We start from the raw sequence: 20,785 nt of genomic DNA, 5'->3' as shown, positions 1-20,785 counted from the left end.
TTATTCATTTTCAAGCCTTTAAGACTCTAGATGTTGTATCTTTTGATAGCCGGGTACCATCAGCTTTCTTCACTACATTTGCTTATGCACCCGTTTTGTCTTAAGCAATCATGTCGGAAAGGTTGAGCATCATGTAATGCCAGTTTAATAGAACAAAGTGTTCTTGCAGTTTCTAATCTATTTTTTTTTAATTTATATACACGCACAATTCCCTGGCTATTTTTCTGCAACGTGAGATTGTGGAATTCATTCGTGTTGATGTGTGCTGGCCTAGTTCATATCTTTTTACTTTTATAGAAAATGCCATTGAATTGTATAACATAATTTATCTGATTTCTTGCTGATTGACTTTTTCTATTTTGTTTTTTTCAGGAGTAATAAAATTATAATAATGGTGATATAACATTCCTGCTAATATTTTAAAAAGTGTATATTTAAGATTTTCATTAGAGTATATGTCTAGTGGAATTTCCCTGGTAGTATTGGTTGCATATTTGGCTGCTACTTGCAAAGTCAGCAGTCTGAAACCACCTGAAGCTCCGCAGGAGAAAGACGAGGCTTTCTGCACCTATAAACAGTACAGCCTCAGAAATCCGCAGTGGCGGGTCTACTGGGGTCAGGAGCATGAGCGTGAATGGACTCTGGGCGTGATTTTTTTTGTTTTTATTTGTTGTTTGTTTCATGGCAAGTTTACTAGGTAACTAACTGGTTCTAACATGGTTGTATCTGTCATGGAAAGCATATCAATTTACATTTATAAATATATATATTTAGTTATAGAGTTATATTTGCTCCATGTTCTGCACAAACCTGGCATTATTATTATTTTTAATGCTTTAGGGGTGGTTAGACATCCTGTCTCTCTGGGAATTGGAATTAGCAGGTGTTACAGATTGGTGAGGGCGAGAACGAATCCTAGGATCACTCACATGTTTGACTTTAAACCTAGTTAAAAGTTGACTTATGTGGTATCCTTCCGACTTTACTTCATCTCAAGTCTTTCAAAGATCAATTGGAAGGAACACTGCTCAGACCTTTTGGAGTTGGTTTAGTTCCCAGAGTAAAGATCCCCTAAGTGCATGATCTACCTTTACCCACCAGGTGGCAAGCTAGCATCCTCCAAATTGAAGCTCAGCGCTGAGGTCTGAGTGAAATTTGACTATTCTTAGAAAGTTTACAGAGCAACGATTTATTCTCCGTGGATTCTTTATGGCTGTAACAATACACTACTTGCCTACAGCAATATTTTAGTATCTGACAATGTCTTTGTCTTATAAAGGAGTAATCAGACCCTCTCCTTCTGAACCTGTCTCTAATATCCTCATTTGACTTTTTAGTTACAGCATACACCTTAGCCTAACAAGACACGGTAAAAACCGCCTTGATTTTATATTTCTATCTTCATTTCCTTCCAACTACACACACACACACACACACACACACACACACACACACGCACGCACTACTGTTTCTCCCTCTGCACACCTGCTCTCTGGTCATAGTCTAACTACCCTCCGTTTCTTCCAGACACGTGTGCCACACTCTTCACAGTTCTGGGATTTGGCAAGGACTATTGATTTGCTTAGAACATTCTTCTTGTTCCTATCTCTTCGAATGAGATTCACATTTGAGTCTCAGCTCCAATAACACCCTTCCAAATGTTTCACTCCCACCAGTTAGCCATGAATCATCTAGGTCCTAAAGCCTTTTTTCTTCATTCTACCATTAGAGCTGACATTTCTATATGCTTGTTTCAATTTCCCCAAATGTTATTCACCAATAAGAGATCATGGCAAATGTCTCCTGGATGCTGTTCTGGTATGTTGCACTTTGGCTGGAATCTAGCAGTTTTTAATGAACATTTGCTAGTTTGCAGAACGAATGAATGAATATTGTATGAGGGGAATGTTTTACTTTGGAGTAATATTTTATATCAGCATACATAGTACTTTGCCCAGTGCTTACATTTTTATAACCTTTATCTACTTTTTGTTGTTGTTATAACTGAAATTATCTGAAAGTTAACAAACATTGAGTTGGTTGTTAACCAGAGGCAGAGGTCTTACTTATGTCCATGAGGTGGTGGGCCAAGGGGAGGCAGGGACATAACATAGGTCAGGAGCCAATCGAGATGCAGATACGGTGTGCATATGTAAATCATATAATTTACTGGTATTATAAAGTAGTTCCTTTAGTTAAGGTGATTAAATACATAGTTGGAGTCAGCTGTTAGTATAAGTAGTTTCCATAATTCAGTATGACATCTCCAGTATTATCCTCAGCAATTGTATTATTGATTTCCCACAAATGACATAATTTAACAAACATATACTATGTTTTTTTTTTCTTTTTTGGTGAAAAAGAAGCTCTCAATCTAGAGATATCGAGACCTCAGTGGAATTTAATTCCTTCTAATTAAAAGCTCCAGCATGCAAATATGTGCCACGGGGCACTAGATGCCATATGCTGCACTGGAATCTAATCTGAATCTGCTAACTTCACCTCTTTACCCTATGAATATATCTCTTTCCCGATTAGTACTTCTTTGTATATTTTCTTCTTGGGTCCGGGCCCTGTAAATTTTCTCCTTATGCTAAAGCTTTGGTTTTGCTTTAACTTCATTTCCATCAATACTTAGTGAGTGCCTACCAGGTGTAAAGATATAGGCTGTGTACTAACAAGACACTTGTAAAATATTCTTACTATTTATTTTTAGCTACTATTCTGAAAAAGTCCTGTTCTGTGCCAGACACTGGTGCAAGAGAGAGAGCAGAAGACTTAAAAGATGAGATGGTTATGCTAGGAGGATCTTGGGGACCTGTTGAGATTTAATACGCAGAAATCGATTCAGTTGGTGCAGAATCTTTTCAGGTTCTTTCAGAGAATCAGTAGCTACAGGATTGTACATAATCTCAGCTCTGAATTTTGAACTTGCCTTTCCCTCCCCGCTCCAACATTTTTAAAAGTCAATCTGGCAGAAAAACCATGTTATATTGATTTTTATCCAACAATCTCAAATGGAGCAACTTAAGTCAGCATATAAATGGCTATTGACTATTATTGAAAACCCACAGCGTGCTAGGCACTATTAATTCTGTTGAAACTCATTAATTCAAGGGAAAAACTAGGTCCCCATTAGGAGGGCTCACATTTTACAAATGACCAAGCAAGGGAAAATGCCCAGCTGAAAGGCAACAGAACTGGCAGGCACTTTCATCATCTGCTGTTAACTGGAAGAAATAGAACTTAATTTTATTCAGAATAATGCTTCATCGTGAGACGTTGGAAAGTAATAACATCTCAGGGGATCTGAGCGGGCTCCTCTCATGAGCGTGCCAAGAAATGTGGCGATTGGCTGCAGGCTGCAAGGGGTCGTCTTGTAGAAATTTCAGGGCTGCAGAAAGGTAATATGCAGATAAACAAAATTTCTATTTTTCTGTTAAAAGAACCAGAAAAATACATATAATTTCTCTGGTCACCTGGGTACCACGCCTTTTGAGAAGAGAATAACAGAGGCTTCATTGAGCCAAGAAAATGGGGGACACGCTGAATTTGAGTTCTAGATGGTCCCTACTCTGAGAGATCTGGGCAGCTGCCCTCGCTATGGAAGATCCTTTAATATTCTGGCATTATGGGCACACACCTTGTTCCACATTACTAGACATCACACTCTCCTAATGATAGAACATAGCTTATTACCATCTTACCGCCATTATATCTATCATTAACAAATTGGTTTATTTTTTTAATTATTCACTTTATTGGGGGCTCATACAACTCATCACAATCTATACATTCATCCATTGTGTCAAGCACCTTTGTACATTTGTTGCCATCATAATTCTCAAAACATTTGCTTTCTGTTTGAGCCCTTGGTATCAGTTCCTCATTTTGCCCCCTCCCTCAATGCTACCCCTTCCCTCATGAACCCTTGATAATTTATAAATTATTATTATTTTGTCCTATCTTACACTGTCTGACATATCCCTTCATCCTCTTTTCTGTTGTCCATCCCACAGGGAGGAGGTTATATGTAGATCCTTGTAATCGGTTCCCCCTTTTCACCCCACCCTCCCTCTAACGTCTCAGTATCACCACTCTCAGCACTGGTCCTGAAGGGATCATCTGTCCTGGATTCCCTGTTTCCATTTCCTACCTGTGGTTTCTATAATGAGCTAGGTGCTCTGCTAGATACTAGGATACAATAATCAAGAAAACAATTTCAATCACTACTTTCATGGAGTTTATAGTCTGATAAGGAAGTCAGAGATTAAATGCATAAATGATGACTTAATTACAACCCTAATATAAACTATGAATAGTAAGTACACAGGGCATATATACAAAATCAAAAATAGAATTGATGCATTTGAATTATGGTCCTGGTGAAAACTTTCAACTACACCATGGACTGTTAGATGAATGAACAGATCCGTCTTGGACGCAATGTAGTGAGAACTCTCCTTCATAGCAAGGGTGGTGAGACTTTGGTCTAACATACTTTGGACATTTTATTAGGAAGAGACAGTCCTTGGAAAAAGGAGATTACGGTTGGTAGAGAGAGAAAGGCAAGGAAACTCTCAAGTTGGAATGATGCAGAGGCTGTAATCGGGACCACACACAGGAGAGAGTAGGCGGGTGACACAAGACTAGGCAGTGTTTTGTGCTGTACAAAGGACTGGCAAGAGTTGGAGCCAATCTAGAGGCCACTACCAATAACGACAACTAAGAAGTAGCAAGACACATAGCTCAAGAGTATAGGTGATAATACAAATTATAGCTATTCTTTGTTGAGCATCTCTTATGTTCCAGGGACTGTGCATTATTTCCTGTCTTCACAATTGTCCCGCTAATAAGAATTAATTACTCCCCACCATAGATGAGAATCCCTAGTCCCACGCATTCGATGATGATAGATCCACCAAATAAATGTCTTCACTGAATTTGTCATAGCTTACAGACTTCCATATTGCCACTTCTCTCCTGCATTCATATTAAATGTTACTTTTTCTGTTAAACTATGCCCCCTCCCCACCCCTGGAAGTCGTTGTACTGTTTTTTTGTGCATATTAAAGCCCTTGATTTAAAGTCCACTGTGTTGAAATGTATTTGGTCTATTTATACCCAACTCCCCCACTGGAAAGCAATCTTCTTAAGGAAGGAGACTCTGATTTAACTGCGTTTTGTTTATCTTGATAAATGCTTGATATTTACAGGTAATTAATATTGTCTGAATCATCTTTGAGCAAAATAAAATATATTCTTATCATCTCAGTAAGAATACAACACTTAAGGAAGCAAATGTTCAAAGAACTTAAGTTTTAAAAACATTTGGATATAAGTTTAGCATTTATTTGCAATGCTGAGAAAATATTTGAAAGGCAAATTGTTCATTAATAAGTAACTAGAATAGACTATGCACCTGGCATAAAATGCATATTAATTTGAAGGTTTTTAAATGGACAAAAATCTTTGTGCTTCTTAAATGTTAATGAATATTATAAATGTCAATTAAAATAGCAGTTGGTTTTCAACTAACTAGGATACATGAGCTATTAAGCTTTGCACTGGTTTCCCATTCCTGACTTGGCCTCATCATAATAGGACAAAATCTGCTTCTTAAACATCACATTTCTACAATATTAGGTAAAGCTTAATAGAATCAGTGACTCGGGCTCAGAGAAAGTCTGAAAAATGCTTTGGTTCAGTCCTATGGATATAGGGGCCTGATTGAACAATGACATCCATTTATATCTCTTAGTTTCTAATCTCATCCTATCTCTTCCTATGATGGCCCATGCCTCTACATAAAACACTATTACCTAGAAAGAGGAAAACACCAGAGGCACTCACTCCCATCCTTGCATTGGACAACTCACCAACTAGCTGCAGAGGAAAGGAGCAACTCAGATTCCCAACTGGTACATGAAGCCTTCCAAGGAGCCCTACTGGTGCTGTCAGGAAGCAATGGACAATGGACTACTAACTTCAAGGTTAGTGGTTCAAGCCCACCACCTGCTTCATGCAAGAACGGCGATGCTGTCTGTTCCCATAGATTTACAGCCTACGGAACCCAACATAGTTGGATTTGACTTGATGGCAATAGGTTTGGTTTGTTGGATGGCTAGTTTGTTTTATATGAAACATTTGAGGTTTGCTTCTACTGAAAGTACTCTCTACCTCCACATTTTCCACTCAATGCTCACAATATTTAGCTGTCAAGTTATGGCACAACATTGTGGAATTGCACATGTTATTTATTTAAATAAACACCTAAGAGATGTCTGTGTCCATCATTACAACTAAATTGCAATTCAATTTTGAACAGCACTTTTGTCTTATTTTCTTGATATCCCTCAAGAATCTAGCACAGTGGTTCTCAGCCTTCCTAATTCTGCGACCCTTTAATACAATTCCTCATGTTGTGGTGACACCCCAACCTTAAAGTTATTTTTGTTGCTACTTCATAACTGTCATTTGGCTACTGTTATGAATCAGGCGACCCCCGTGAAAGGGTCGTTCTACCCCTTCAGGGGTCGTGACCCACAGGTTGAGAACTGGTGACTAGCATAATAGATATAACGTATATATTATGATAAGGGCTCTAAAAAAACTATAAATTCATCTCTATTTAAATAAGATTTTGTGACTAACTCATCTGGAGATCTATTAAGTATTCCTGGAGCCCAGGATTAACATACAACAGGTCCTCGGGATACCAGGAGCTCTGGAGGTGTGGGGAGTAAGCACTCGGCTGCTGATCAGAAGGTCAGCAGTTCAAACTCAGCAGCCATTCCAGGAAGACATGTGGGGTCCTCTGCCCCTGTAAAACTGTATAGCGTTGCTACGAGCAGCGGGCTTGAGTTTGGTCAGTAAATATTAGGGTGCTTTTAAAGTTTCATGTAAAACTTCCATTATCTTTCAATTCCATTTTACCAAGAATTCTTGAACCTTCCTCACATGTATTAAATGAGTGAATGAAGGAAGATTCCAAATGTGGACTTTTGGGCAACATCTGAGATTGAGTTATTCCAAAACATAAGGTTTTAATAATTGAATAAATGAATGGATGAATTCTCACCTACAATGTGCATGACATATTACATTAGTGTTCTATTTTATTATGTTTAACATAAATGTTGGTGTTTGAAAAGTCAGCCTGACATTTTTTTTTATAGCTCCTGCCAATACAATTAGTGATAAGTAAACACTGGATGACCTTTGAACAACAATCCCCAGAGTTGGAAGAAACCATGCTGTTCTCAGGAACCTGACATTTCTGCTGCAGACAGCAGCACTGGGAGTTCATGGGAAGGGTCAACACATGTCTCAGGGCAAGGCAGCCCAGATGCCAGAGGGGGTTCAGATGCTGTCACAGTTTAAGCTGAAGTAGGTAAAAGACAGGCTCTAAAATCAGTCTTGTTCTTGCATGTCCTATGTAAATGACTCTTAATTCCTGAGTTATGAGCTAAATTAGTAAAACAGCTAACTTAAAACCAGAATCACCACAAAGACCTTAGGTTTTGGTCTTGGCTGTAATGTTAATAAAGCCATTTTTTTTCTCTAGAGAACAGATTCCTCATCCAACATAACTGAGGGAACTAATCTAGAGCAGTGAGCCTCTGTTGTGCCCTGAAGGTCCACTCGTGCATCATGGTCTCCAGTGAGAAGGACGGCCAGTAAAGTGAAACTTGAGAGTCAGAAGTTGAAGGGCTTGCCTTCCTTTTCTGCATCTCACAGATGTTCTACAGTTGACAGGGTGCCTTCTTCCTGCTTCTCTTCCACTCCTTTTAGTGGAAGATATCTGAGTTTCCCTCTAGGAGAGTTAGGTTGGGATCAACTTGATGGGGCTAGGATTTTCAGTGGCTTGTCAGTTAAGACCTAGTAATTTCCCATAATGTGACCTACCACAATGCAATCAACTCCACCCTGGGATCTGCAAGAGCTGCTCCTAGGTTGTAAGAAGATTACAATGCAACAGAGCACCTTTACCCATGCCAGAGTCCCGATAAATGCAAAGAAGGCTTTCTAGGGGATGTAGCCTGCTTCCATTACCAGTAGATATTGCGGAAAAGATTGCTTGCTGTTTGATGAGTCTGTATCCTGCATCTGGTTCATCAACTTCTGCTTCTTTGGACTTGAGCCAATGGCCTGCCGTATTATCTGACAATCAGAGGCCTGCCACTCTGACCTGCTGACTTTGAATTCCTTCCTTCCTTCCTTCTGCAATCACCACCCTGTGTCTGTCTTCCTGACAATCTTGGGTCCACCAGTCACTGCAGCTATGTGAGCCCAAAGAAGCCTCCAGCTTAACAACTGACCCCCACACTTGGAACCTTCCTGGACTTAGACTTGTGCACGTCTACAATTGTGTGAGCTACTGTTTTTTAATATAAATTTCTCTCTTTCTCCCTCTCCCTCCCACACCCCTCTCTCTATAAAAAACACCTCCTCTGTGACATTTTTGCACCTTACATGAGTTATAGCTGTCCCAACTTTCATTCCATGCTTTTCTTAATTATGGTCAGCAGTTCACTATCACCAGCAGCTGGCTTTCTGTGTTCATAAACAGTTCATCTCGGAAACCCACAGGGGTTCATTAGGTCTCAGCATTGACTCCATGGCCATGAGGCGCTTTTTTTTGTTTGTTTGGTGGGGTTGGGGGTGGGGATTGGTATCTTAATTATAAAGTGAGTTAAATGAATAAAAATAAAGTGGTTTAAATAAACGAGAAGCTATAACATCCAGCTTCACTCACTTGCATTCTGTTGTTTTTGATTTTGAGAACGAGAAGAGAAAGGAAGTAAAAGCTACAGCACTGAAGCAGCCTGATCCTTTCTGGGCCGCTTGCACTTGACGCTAAGTGATGTGTGACCATGAGGGGCTTTGACAATGCTCTCCTTCTCTGTGATCTATTTTGGGTTTCAGAAGAACCCGGATTCACATATGGCAATCAGCTGTCCGTTCTGCCTGGCATAGAGGGAGAAGGTGCTGAGAACGGCGAGAACGAAGCGGGTAAAGTGTCTGTCCGCAGGGAGCTGCAGGGATTTGGGTCAGCGTTGACCCCAGAAGACTGACTTTGCAGAGTTGCTAGGAATACTACAGATATCTCTGAGGAAAGACTTCAAACTCCTAGAAGAGCCCCACCCAAGGGTCAGCTGTCCCTTGGTTTGACAAGGCTGGAGGCAGGCTCACTGAGTAATTAGGGTAAGAAAGAGCCCTCCTGATAAGCTTAAAATTCCTTGTTTCAAATATTACCACAAATAACCCCTCCACTTCTTGTTCTTCCATATATAATATGATTTAATTAATAGTCACATTTGTTCTTATTTAATAAAAAGAGATTCTCAGAACTATGCGGACTCATGGTGATAGGTCCTGGTGATGTTTTCCTGATTGCTGGCTGATTTGGACTCGACATAACCTGGTGTCCCTCTTACCCCCACCTAGCTGAGCTAGCTGCTGATATTGCAGCTCAGAGGGACCTCATGTGTGTGAGGCTACAGCGGGCTCCATAAGGTTTGCAATGAGCGGCTTTTTGGAGCAGATCAACCAGGCGTTTCTCCCAAGACACCAGCCTGTCAGTTAGCAATAAAACGCACTGGTCCTTTGCAACACCAAGAGGTTCCAGCCACTGGGTCAGGGCAGCCTTATCTGATGTTGTTGTTTTACCCTCTGTTTGTTTGAAATTTTGATATAACTTGGTGGTAGTGTCACTGTGCAAGGTCATAATTTATAAGTTTGTCAAAGACTCAAGAGATAAGCTTGCCCCACAAATTTTTTGTGAGCCTTACACAAAAAGACTTCCATTCCACTTTTGTATTGGCCCAGTGGCTGCAGTAATGGGTTTGAACCTTGGAGCCACTGTGAAGATGGCGCAGGGGCTAGCAGTGCTCAAGCTGCTGTTCACGGTGCTGCCGTGGGACTTCATGACCTTTCTCTTACAAGCCTATCAACTCCTTAAAAGAATTCTATCTTGCAAGACTGGCTAGACCAGCAGAGGTACACTGGTACAGATAGGAACTGAAAATACAGGGAATCCAGGACGGATGAGCCCTATAGGACCAGTGGTGTGAGTGGCAAAACAGGGAGGGTAAAGGGAGAATGGGTAGGAAAGAGGGAACCGATTGCATGGAACTGTGTGTGACCTCCTCCCTGGGGGACAGACAGCCAAAAAGTGGATGAAGGGAGACGTCGGACAGGGCAAGATATGACAAAATACCCATTTATAAACTATCAAGGGCTCATGCGGGAGGCGGGAGCGGGGAGGGAGGGGAAAAATGAGGACCTAATGTCGGGGGTTTAAATGGAGAGAAAATGTTTTGAGAAACGATGTACAAATGCGCTTTACACAATTGATGTGTGTATGGATTGGGATAACAGTTGTATGAGCCCCTAATAAAATGTTAAAAAAATAATAACAAAAGTAAAAAAATAAAAAAAAAGCAGGGACGCATTTTATGTATTTTTACATCCCCTTTAGGAACCCTGGTGGCATAGTGTTTATGTGTTGAGCTGCTAATTACAAGGTCAGCCGTTTGAAACTAGCAGCATGCTCTGTGGGAGAAAGACCAGGCTGTCTACTCCCGTAAAGAGATACAGTGATGGAAACCCACAGGGGCATGTTCTCCCTGATCTCAGAGTTGCTATGACTCATAATTGAGTGGCTGGCAGTGAGTTTGGTTTGGTTTACGTCCTCTACATTGACTGCAAAGATGAACAAATATGATCTAACCATTAAATGGCCACTTGAACTGAATACGGTGGCCCATAACACAACTGGTGTTTTTGATGACACTTTACATGATGAAATGATGGCGTTTTCTCTGCTGTTCAAGAATTAGAAATTGTCTAATAGAGTTTCCTAAATATATGGAAGCCCTTCCCAGACATACACTCCCAAACCCACTGCAGTAAAGCTGGTTCCAACTCACACTGACCCTACAGAGCCGAGTAGAATTGAACACAGGGTTTCTACAGCCGCACCATCTTTAGGAAAACAGACTGACACAACATCCATCTATGGAGTGGATGGTGGGTTGGAAACTCTGACCTTCTGGTTAGCAGCCTAGCGTCTTCACCGCTGCATCACCAGGGCACCTAGATACACTGGCTTGCATTTTAAGTATATCCATATCATAGCTTAGAGCTTTCTTAGAAACTCATTCACTAGTATCTATAGAAACCCAGGTTAAGACTAGATCAGCGGTTCTCAAGCTGTGGGTCTCGACCCCTTTGGGGGTCAAATGACCCTTTCACAGGGGTTGCCCGATTTATAACAGTAGCAAAATTACAGTTATGATGTAGCAATGAAAATAATTTTATGATTGGGGGGTCACCACAACATGAGGAATCGTATTAAAGGGTTGCGGCATTAGGAAGTTTGAGAACCATTGCTCTAGATGCTATTCTTTCTGATAGCCAGGCACCATCTGTTTTTTCATCACACTTTGATATAACACCCATATCTTCATTGATCTTTTGCAAGGGCCAGTATCAAGCAGAACCATGTCATAAGAATGAATTATTTTAAAATTTGGGCTAAAATTAAGTGTGAGCCCTAAACCCTTTCATATATCTATGCTTTATATATGTCTCTGATTCACTTTAGAGACATCATTATCATTTGATGATAGAGAATAGTATCAATCATCCTCCTGGACATAAAGTGATTCGATTTATATTGTCATTAATTTAGCCAATAATATGGAATTTAAAATACTGTTGAGAAAAGAAAATTGTCTTCAAACAAGCAGCTACCTAAGTGAGACATTGACTAAGTCACGTGGAAGAAGCACACCAGCCTGTGTGATCCATGTATTATAAAGAATAAAATCCATATCTGAAGGAGGGAATGGTATGAGAGCTTAAATCATGGACACCCATGCTGCAGATGGTAATGGATGACAGTAGAAGCCTCAAACTCCCATGCAGGGTCCCCACTTCGATTAAGCCTCCAGGAAGTTCCCTCTGTCCATAGTTCAGGGATGTAAATAGACTTGCTAACAGACAAAGATTATTATAAAGATAATTATCAATAGTTTCAACATTATCAACATAATCAACATTTTAGGTTAAAATGTAACACCGTATCATTTTTTTCTCCCTTTTGACCCATTTTAAAGTTGTTCTAGTTTTAAATATTTTCTGCTTTTTTAGCTGTTATTTTTTTGTGTTTGTATTTTGTATATTTCTCTGCACAGGAAATACAGCATAAGTAAATATGTAGAGACAATAACTGGATTAATAATCACCTCGGGGTCTGGCAGGGAAGGCGGGGGAGAAACGGAGCAAACAACTACGAGCATGAGAGGAAAATGGATCGTGGTGATGACTGCACACATCACCTTAATATGACGGAGTGATTTCGTTGCATGATGTGTGACTGATCCACCAATAAAACAATTAAAAATAAACCCATAGTATTCAAAAAGGGGGATCTTCCCAAGTTTCTTCAGAAGAGCAGTTAACACAAAGTGAATCCAATTACCCTTCCCTATGAACAGCGTGGGGCCCTACACACAGCTCTGTTTGCGTGTGTAGGTAGGAGAACTGGGAGAATGTTGGATGAGTAAGGAGTAGGGGCCAGATTTGAACTGTGGTGTACAACACGACAGTGGAAATCCTCTGTCACCATGCGATAAACCCGAATGAAAGCTGGTTCTAGAAGAGTGTGTCAGCTGAATAGCAGTGTCAGACAAGCGCAGCTGTTTGCGTTCACGAGAAGGGCCACCATGCCGCCACAGATCCTCCGACCTTGTTCCCCTTTGGAGTGTATTTCAGGATAAATTCTGTACAAACTGTACTATAAAAAGCCCTGATGCAGTCCTTCCTTGGGCCCGCAGAATGAAGAGGGTCAGATTTACTTAAGTGATTGGCTTCCTGTTTTTCTTAATGATACAAAATGAGGACAATGCAAAACACAGCTGGTGGAAACTCAGATGTTGCTCAAAGCCTGAAGCACAGAGCGGCTGTGTGATGACAAATGTAGAAAATGCTCGCAGGCAAGGGAGGAACTGCAGGGACACGTTTCCAGCGGCATGCTCACTACAGCCGGAAAACCGATTTAACCTCAGAAAGGAAGATGAGGTGGGCGTCTTGCTACAGGGTATAAATGGTAGCCTTTAATTTCGACACACAAGTGTTATTGGGCAGAATGGAAAGGAAGAAGGGGAGAAAGAAAGGAGGCAGGGGATTGAACACCAGTTTATGAATGATTATGATGCCTACAAAGTTTACAAATAAATTGTCTCTGTATATAAAGACTCAAACTGCCCTAAGCAATGAACAGACCAGGTACAAAGTGTGCCAATGGAAAACGAGCCTGAGTACATCACGGAACAATCTGGCGTGGAATAGAGGCAATATTGCTTAAATGACATTGGAACAAGTATCAGAGACTGTGGGACATTAAATACAATACAATATTTGATGGCTCCTGGTGGTTTGAACACATGCTGTGGCACAACAGAAAAAAAAGGCCGAGACAATTTTTTTCCATGAAGATTATAGGCAAGAAAAGGCCAGGAAGAAGATGGATCAGGTAGCACATGGGGACACCATGCATCAGAATCAATGAGCTGGTAGGGTTGCTTTTTCGCGAATCACTACTCATTTTTTTCAAGACTTAGCTCACCTACTCCCACCTCTGTAATGCCCATGCTAACCACCAGGCTAACAAAACCATGGTTTTACTTCTTCACAGTTGTATAGCACTTAGAAACTTGTTATGGGCACATGTACCCTCCTGCTACATTATAAGCTCCTTTGAAAGTGGAGGCTGTGTTTCATAATTCCTCAACCAACAAGAATCATACAACCTCTTAAGAAAAGCTCAAAAATGTTAACGGAATCAATCAATTTGAGTAAACAAAAGACTGAAGAAAACATGTATGCATTTATGTATTCAGCTTTATCGCTAGAGTGCGTCCATAAATCTGGTGTGACACAATTAGATTGTGTGCACCCACCTCCGGGGTCGTGGTGAGTATGGTACACCTATGCCAGTAGGAGAAGAAACAAGGGTGGCTGCTCCATTTGACAATTCAAATTAAATACTGTGACTGAACTACTGCAAGTTTGAAGCCCTGAATTCCAGGACTAAGTAGCTATGAAGGATGCCTAATGACTACATATTTTTTTTTACCATGCATTACCTACTGGACCTTGGACAATTACCTAATAATATCTGTTTTATTTTTCCAGCATATTAACAGAATCTAAAATTTTAGGTACCTAAAATGTTCTTCTATAATTCAGCTCAAACAACCCCATGAAGTATGAAATGAAGCCTCAGTAGAACACTGCTCAGTAGTCCAGTGTAATGTGGGATGATAGTTCCTGGAGAAGAGAAGTCATATGCCTTAATTAAGATGCTTCACATGGTTTTTGATGAGGCATTAAAAACAGAGAAAAGTTGTTCCTATGTTTTGTCACTTTTTTCCTGAGTTTATTTACATTTCGTGACTGTCCAGTGGAGAGCTGAGCTGCATTTCACAGCCTCCTGGAAGCTACATGTGGCCATGTGACATTGATGTAAGCAGAATGCCTTGTGACACATCTTAAGAACATTCCACACAAAGTACAATTTCTGTGTCTTCTACTCAGTTTTTTTTATCCTGTCATATTGACTTAAGAATGAGGACTTCGTTGTTAGAGCAGCAAGACAGAAAGAGAGAGTCCTTGACACTTGAACGCCGTTCTGAGATTTGCTGGGGGAGACCTACACGTCTCCTTTAGCTTAGCCACTGCTAGTTGGGTTTCCAGTCATTTGGCAGCAGAGACTGTTATTGACTAAATACTTAAGACAGCATTTGAAATCCATTTTGGATGCGGTAAAAGGCAGTAGATGGCTGGGCAGGAAGATGCTTGGATGGATGGGTAGGTGGATAGGTGGATGGAGTGGATAAATGGATGAATGAGTGAATGCATGGGTTTATAGATGGAAGGATAAACCTTCAAAATATTAGGGATCATTTTATTGGTATTAGTAGAATGAAGGTAGTTTCTATTATGGAACATAGTTGTTGTTAGGTGCCAGTAAGTCAATTCTGACTCAGATCAACACTATGCTCAACAGAACAGTACACCTGCTGGTCCCGCGCAGTCCTCCCGACAGTTCCTGTTCTTGAGCCCATTCTTGCAGCCCTTGTGTCAATACATCTAATCAAGAGCCTTCCTCTTTTTCACTGCCTCTCCACTTTACCAAGCATGATGCCCTTCTCTAGGGACTGGTCTCTTTTGATAGCATGTCCAAAGTGCGCGAGATGAATTCTCATCATCCTTGCCTCCAAGGAGCATGCTGGCTGTACTTCTTCTAAGACAGATCCGTTCTTTTAGCAGTCCATGGTACCTTCCATGTTCGACAGCAGCACCATCATTCAAGTGTGTTGATTTTCCTTCGGTCTTTCTTATTCAGTGCCCAATGTTCATACGCATATGAGGCTATGGGAAATACCATGGGTCAGATCAGGTACACCCCAGAGTGCTGAGGAGCATCCTTGCCTTTCAACACTTTAAAGAAGTTTTATGCAGATTTACTGAACACAATGCTTTGTTTGATCTCTTGACTGGGGCATTTACTGTGGATCCAAGCAAGACAAATTCTTTGACAACTTCAACCTTTTCCCTATTTATCATGATGTTACCTATGGACTCAGTTGTGAGGATTTTGATCTTCTCTACATTGAGTTGTAATCCATACTGTGGACTGAAATCCTTGATCTTCATCAACAAATGTTTCAAGTCCTCCTCACTTTCACCAAGCAAGGTGATGTCATCTGCATTTCACAGCTCATTACTCAGCCTTCCTCCAATCCTGATGTTGTGCTCTTTTACTTATAATCCAGCTTTGCTGATTAGTTGCTTAAAGGGAATATAGAGTCTTCTAGAATTAGCTCTTGCCTAAATTTATAGCATCTAGATTTACCTAATTGCTTATAATCTGTCCCCTCAGAGTCCATTCACCTGGTATAGCTGCGTGTCATTGTTTATACTGCCTTCTTTTCACATGCTTCCCGGTTTGTGCTTGCTTCAGCTCGGGTATTGTCTATAGGAAAGGTACCTTTACTCCTTTTCCAAAGTTATGTGGTATATGTGGGCTCACACATGCATACTTTTAACTTAGATCTCATCCCTCTGAATAGTAATAATTTGTCCACATGCCCTTCTCTTTTCTCTAAATGATGAACTTCTTGAAGAGGTAGGATCACACTTTTTCTTCCTGAAATCTTTTACCTCAGTGCCTGAAGTATAGTAGGTACCAGATCATGTCAGTAGGTGCATACCTGGCAATATTCTAGGATAGATAAAATATCTAAACTTTAATTTGTCAAGAAATTTTCCTCTGCATTTAATTCTACTCCTTTCTGCCAATATCCCCATGGAGTGAAGATATCCTTGTGACTCAAAGCTTAAAGACTAGGAAAGGGGGTTGGAGAAAAATCTGTCTTTTGACATTTAAAAGATACTTGCTAAAATTAGAGAATAGTTAGCACTTTTGTATAATAGTGAGATGAGGCCATACACATTTATGAACATTAAAAAATAGAACAGCTCTACGTTCCTACTGGCCACACAGCCTATACTAAAAAATGGAATAAGTAGTCCCTTGATAGGACCTTGCTAACCCTGAATGATGGTCTGGGTCAGCTGAGAAAGCATCACACAAAGATGAGAAAGTTTGTGAACTATTTGGAATGGGCGTATTATGCAAATAATGAGAGAAAAGAATAAATTGATACATTGTGACAACATTTGGTAATGTGTTTTATGTCTCTAAATGTTGGAAATAATCTACATGTGTTGTTAGTATCCTCATTCGTGTCTATAAGCCTAGAATATTAAAAGCTGTTGGCATGTTCATTGCCATTGATCTAACTTATTGTTCGTAACATTCTTTGTGATTCTCAAATATATGTTGTATTTCTATTTAACTGTGATGATGTGTGTGTGTATTTCCACTCAATTGACTTAGCCTTGGTGGAAGAGAGAGGGATCTCATGATCTCTTTTGTACCCGCCACAGTGAACTGTTTATAAAATCACAACAAACCTTCCACCATTGAGTCGATTGCAACTCATGGGGGCTCTGCAGGACAGAGCAGCACTGCTCCCTAGGATTTCAGAAGCTGTCAACCTACACAGGAGCACAAAGCTCCGTCATTCGTTCTCAGAGCGACTGGCGGATTACAACTGCTGACCTTGTGGTTCAATTCCAAACCCACTAGACTACCAAAGCTCCAATACTAGATATAACCCAAAACCATATTTGAAGCCCGTTTTACTAAATTCAAGATGAAGAGGAGAACCAGCGAATGCTTTCCTTGGCATTTTTTTCCCTTCCAAATTCTGTGTATAATAAACTCACTGCCACTGAAATGATTTCAACTCTTAGTGACCCTATAGGACAGAGTAGAACTGTCCTTGTGGGATTCTGAGATTACAAGTTTTATGAGAGTAGAAAGGCTCATCTTTCTCCTACAGAAAGTCTGGTGATTTCAGACTGCTGTTCTTGTGGTTAGCTATGCAATGTGTAAGCCAGAATGTCAGCAAGGGCTTCGTTTATGTATATAAGAGTTATTTTATATAGATTTAAATTCTATTATCAGAAACACTCACCTAGAGACAACGATAATATCAATAAAAGAAATACCCATCTCAACCACATATTGAAGGAGAAATACAGTCTTTCTGTTAAGACAGTAACCAATTTTACTATCATCCCAAACTCAAAATGTTTGTGGTCTCATCTGAGAACTGGAAGAGCAACTACTGGGTTGAGGAGAAGAACATTCTCTGCAATTCTCTCATTAAACTACGGTTTTGCAAATTGAGCAGCAAGCAGCCTCAGGGAGAGAACAGGAAGGCATTCCAAGTCGAAATAGATGCGTAAAGGCCTAAATGCACAAGGAAGAGTGGCCACGTGAATCTGGGGACGCTGGAGAGGCAATGCTATGGAATATGAACATGATGCTAAAGGCGGAGTGGACCACGTCACAAAGATTTGTATTTGCTGAGGTGCTTGAACTTAAAGCCCATACAATAAGGGACAACCATAAACTCGGGATGGATTAGCAGTGTAAGGAGGAGGACAGAGATCAGTTAAGTGATTCCTACAGTAACTCAGATAAGGGATGATACAAGCCTGACTTAAAACACTGTTAATCCAGAGAGAGAATACCAGATGGAAGCATAATTGACAGGGCTTGGTGGTATATGCAATCCGGGGGCTGAGGGAAAATGCAATGTCTGGGAAAAGTCCCAAGTTTAGACTGAGCAGCTGAGTGCCTGGAAGGTGTCACTCACCATGAGAGGAATATAGTAAGGGAGGGAGAAAATGTTGGGAAAGTTTTATTCCTGTGAAGTTTGAGGTCCTGCAAATGAGCAACATCAAGTTGTCTTACTGGAGGATTTCTGAATCTCAGGGGGAAGCTATGGGCTAGAGCTACAAATGAAGAGGTACTATGGCCACCCAAGTTCCTCCGTGATACAACCAACTGGGTATTCCCATCTGGACTGTGAGAAAGGTGGGGCTTTCCACTCTTGAAAGAAGTCACCGTCTCAGAAGGTCACGGGGCAGTTCTAGCCTGTGCGATAGGGTGGCTATGAGTCCGTGGCAACTTGTTGGCAGTGAGGTTGAGTTTTTAAATTTTTTTTAATTGGGGGCTCTTACATCTCTTATCACAATCCATACATTCCTCCAGTGTGTCAAGCACCTTTGCACATATGCCACCATCATCATTTTCATAGCATTCTCTTCCCACTTGAGCCTGATACCTACTCCCCATTTCTTCCTCCTCCCTCCCACTTTCCCTCACGAACCCTTAATAAATTGTAGATTATTTTTTCCATATCTTACATCGTTCTCCATTGCCCCTCACCTACTTTTCCATATTCATCCCCCTGGGAAGGGGTTCTAGATTGATCCTTGTGATTAGTTCTCCATTTCTCCCCCCACCCTCCCCTAATCCACCTGGTATCTCTACTCTCCTTGTAGGCCCTGAGGGTTTATCTATCCTGGGTTCCCTGTGTTGCGGGCTCTTGTCTGTAGCAGTGTGCATGCTCCGGTCTAATCCAATTTGTAAGGTAGAATTGAGATCATAATAGTGGAGTGAAGGAAGCACCAAAGAATTAGAGGAAAGTTGTGTGTTTCATTGGTGCTATACTGCATCCTGACTGACTCATCTCTTCCTTGTGACCCCTCTGCAAGGGGATGTCCATTTGTCTACAGTTGGGCATTGGTTCTCTACCCCATGCGCCCCCTCTCTGACCCCATTCACCTTGGGTATGGTTTTATTCTGGGTCTTAGATGCCAGATACCTGATCCCATTGACACCTCATGATCACACAGGCTGGTGTGCTTGTTCCATGTGTTATTAGCCATCAGAGAAATGCAAATTAAAACAACTATGAGATACCACCTAACACCCTCAAAGATAGCCCAATTCAAAAATTCAGAAAGCTACACGTTTTGGAGAGGCTGTGGGGAGAGAGGTTGAGTTTTTATCTGGAATGTCACAAGGTTTTTTAGTTATAGGCCATGAATTTTGCCACACCACAAACATTTTCTAGGATCAGAAATGTACTTACAGATATGGGAAGAATCAATTACTACAATGAAGAAGGATACCTTATGTTCTGGAGTATAAAATTTGGATGGGTTTCCAATGTCTCCAAACAGATTTCATCCTCTTTGACTAGTGCTTGCAGTTGTAACCTCACACTGTGTCCACAGACCTCAGCAGACAAAAGCTCACTCGGCTCTGTCTCTGGTTCTGTGATGGCAGAATTTAAACAAGGCTGCACAAAAGCAGTTCACAAGGCCTGTGTGATTTGGGCCCCAGCAAGCAGCCCATTCACAAGGTCAGCCTGGGACACACCTTCTAACTGAGAGTAAAAGGCTACAAGCTGCTGCAGGGCTCTCAGTGAGCTCTGTTTTATCTCCTGTTTCCAAAAGGCGAAGAGAATCTCTGTTCCAACACTGAGATACAGGAAGAAACGGCATGCAATTTTAGGCATCCTAGTTCCTTTGGAGCAAATATAGTACTTGGGTTACAATGTCATTTTGATTCTATGTGAGAAAGTTGCTCACAGGTCTCTAATTCCCTTCTAGTCATTGTAGGACTCACCCACAAATTGGTCAAAAACCTCTTTTACATGTGAATATTACGTACTGCCTTCAAAAATATTATTAAGTATAAAACATTCCTTTTATCATCATAGAGTCCCACAGTGAAGAATACTTTGCATTTATTGATCTCAAACTAATAAAGTTATTTTAAATAAAAAGCAGTCTTTAAAGTGCTCAAGTCAACTCACTGCTATCAAGTGAATTTTGACTCAGAGTGATCCAATAATTACAGCAAGTTAATAGTGATCTGTTTTAAGCCTTTTTCATTCTTCTATGTTTACAAAAATTACTGCAGCGATGTTCCTGAGAAAACCATTGTGTACTCTCTTTCTTACAGAGGAGGCCTGTCATTTTTATTTCTTATCAAATATGTTTAAGGAACAAAAATGGCATTGAAGCAAACTCAACAATGCACAACTTGGAATAGTTTAGCAGTTGTTGAATCATAATCAAAGTTGTGAGTTGATTGCAAAGAGCATTCCATATTGGTTAAGGCTGATGGAGTCAGATTTCTGCCCCTGTATTCTTCTCACCTAAATTGGGCCTCTTATTAACAAAGAGAAATTTCAGCCCCATACACTACAATTCTTTTCATCTATGAATCAATCTTAATATGATTATGCCAACAACTCAGGTCCACAGTGTCCCCCCCCCC

The 20,785-nt window shown here is 40.7% G+C and overlaps 1 protein-coding gene across 8 annotated transcripts in view; it reads right to left on the bottom strand.

Moving 5' to 3' along the window:
- DLG2 (discs large MAGUK scaffold protein 2) overlaps window positions 1-20,785 on the bottom strand; it is a 1,827,487-nt gene that overhangs the window by 1,134,169 nt on the left and 672,533 nt on the right. The gene's annotated exons all lie outside the window — the stretch shown is intronic.

This window comes from Echinops telfairi, unplaced genomic scaffold (assembly GCF_000313985.2).
Source record: "Echinops telfairi isolate 266 unplaced genomic scaffold, ASM31398v2 ScPeMD7_1713;HRSCAF=2227, whole genome shotgun sequence".
NCBI classification, from domain to species: domain Eukaryota; kingdom Metazoa; phylum Chordata; class Mammalia; order Afrosoricida; family Tenrecidae; genus Echinops; species Echinops telfairi.
This window is presented reverse-complemented; position numbering and strand designations above follow the sequence as displayed.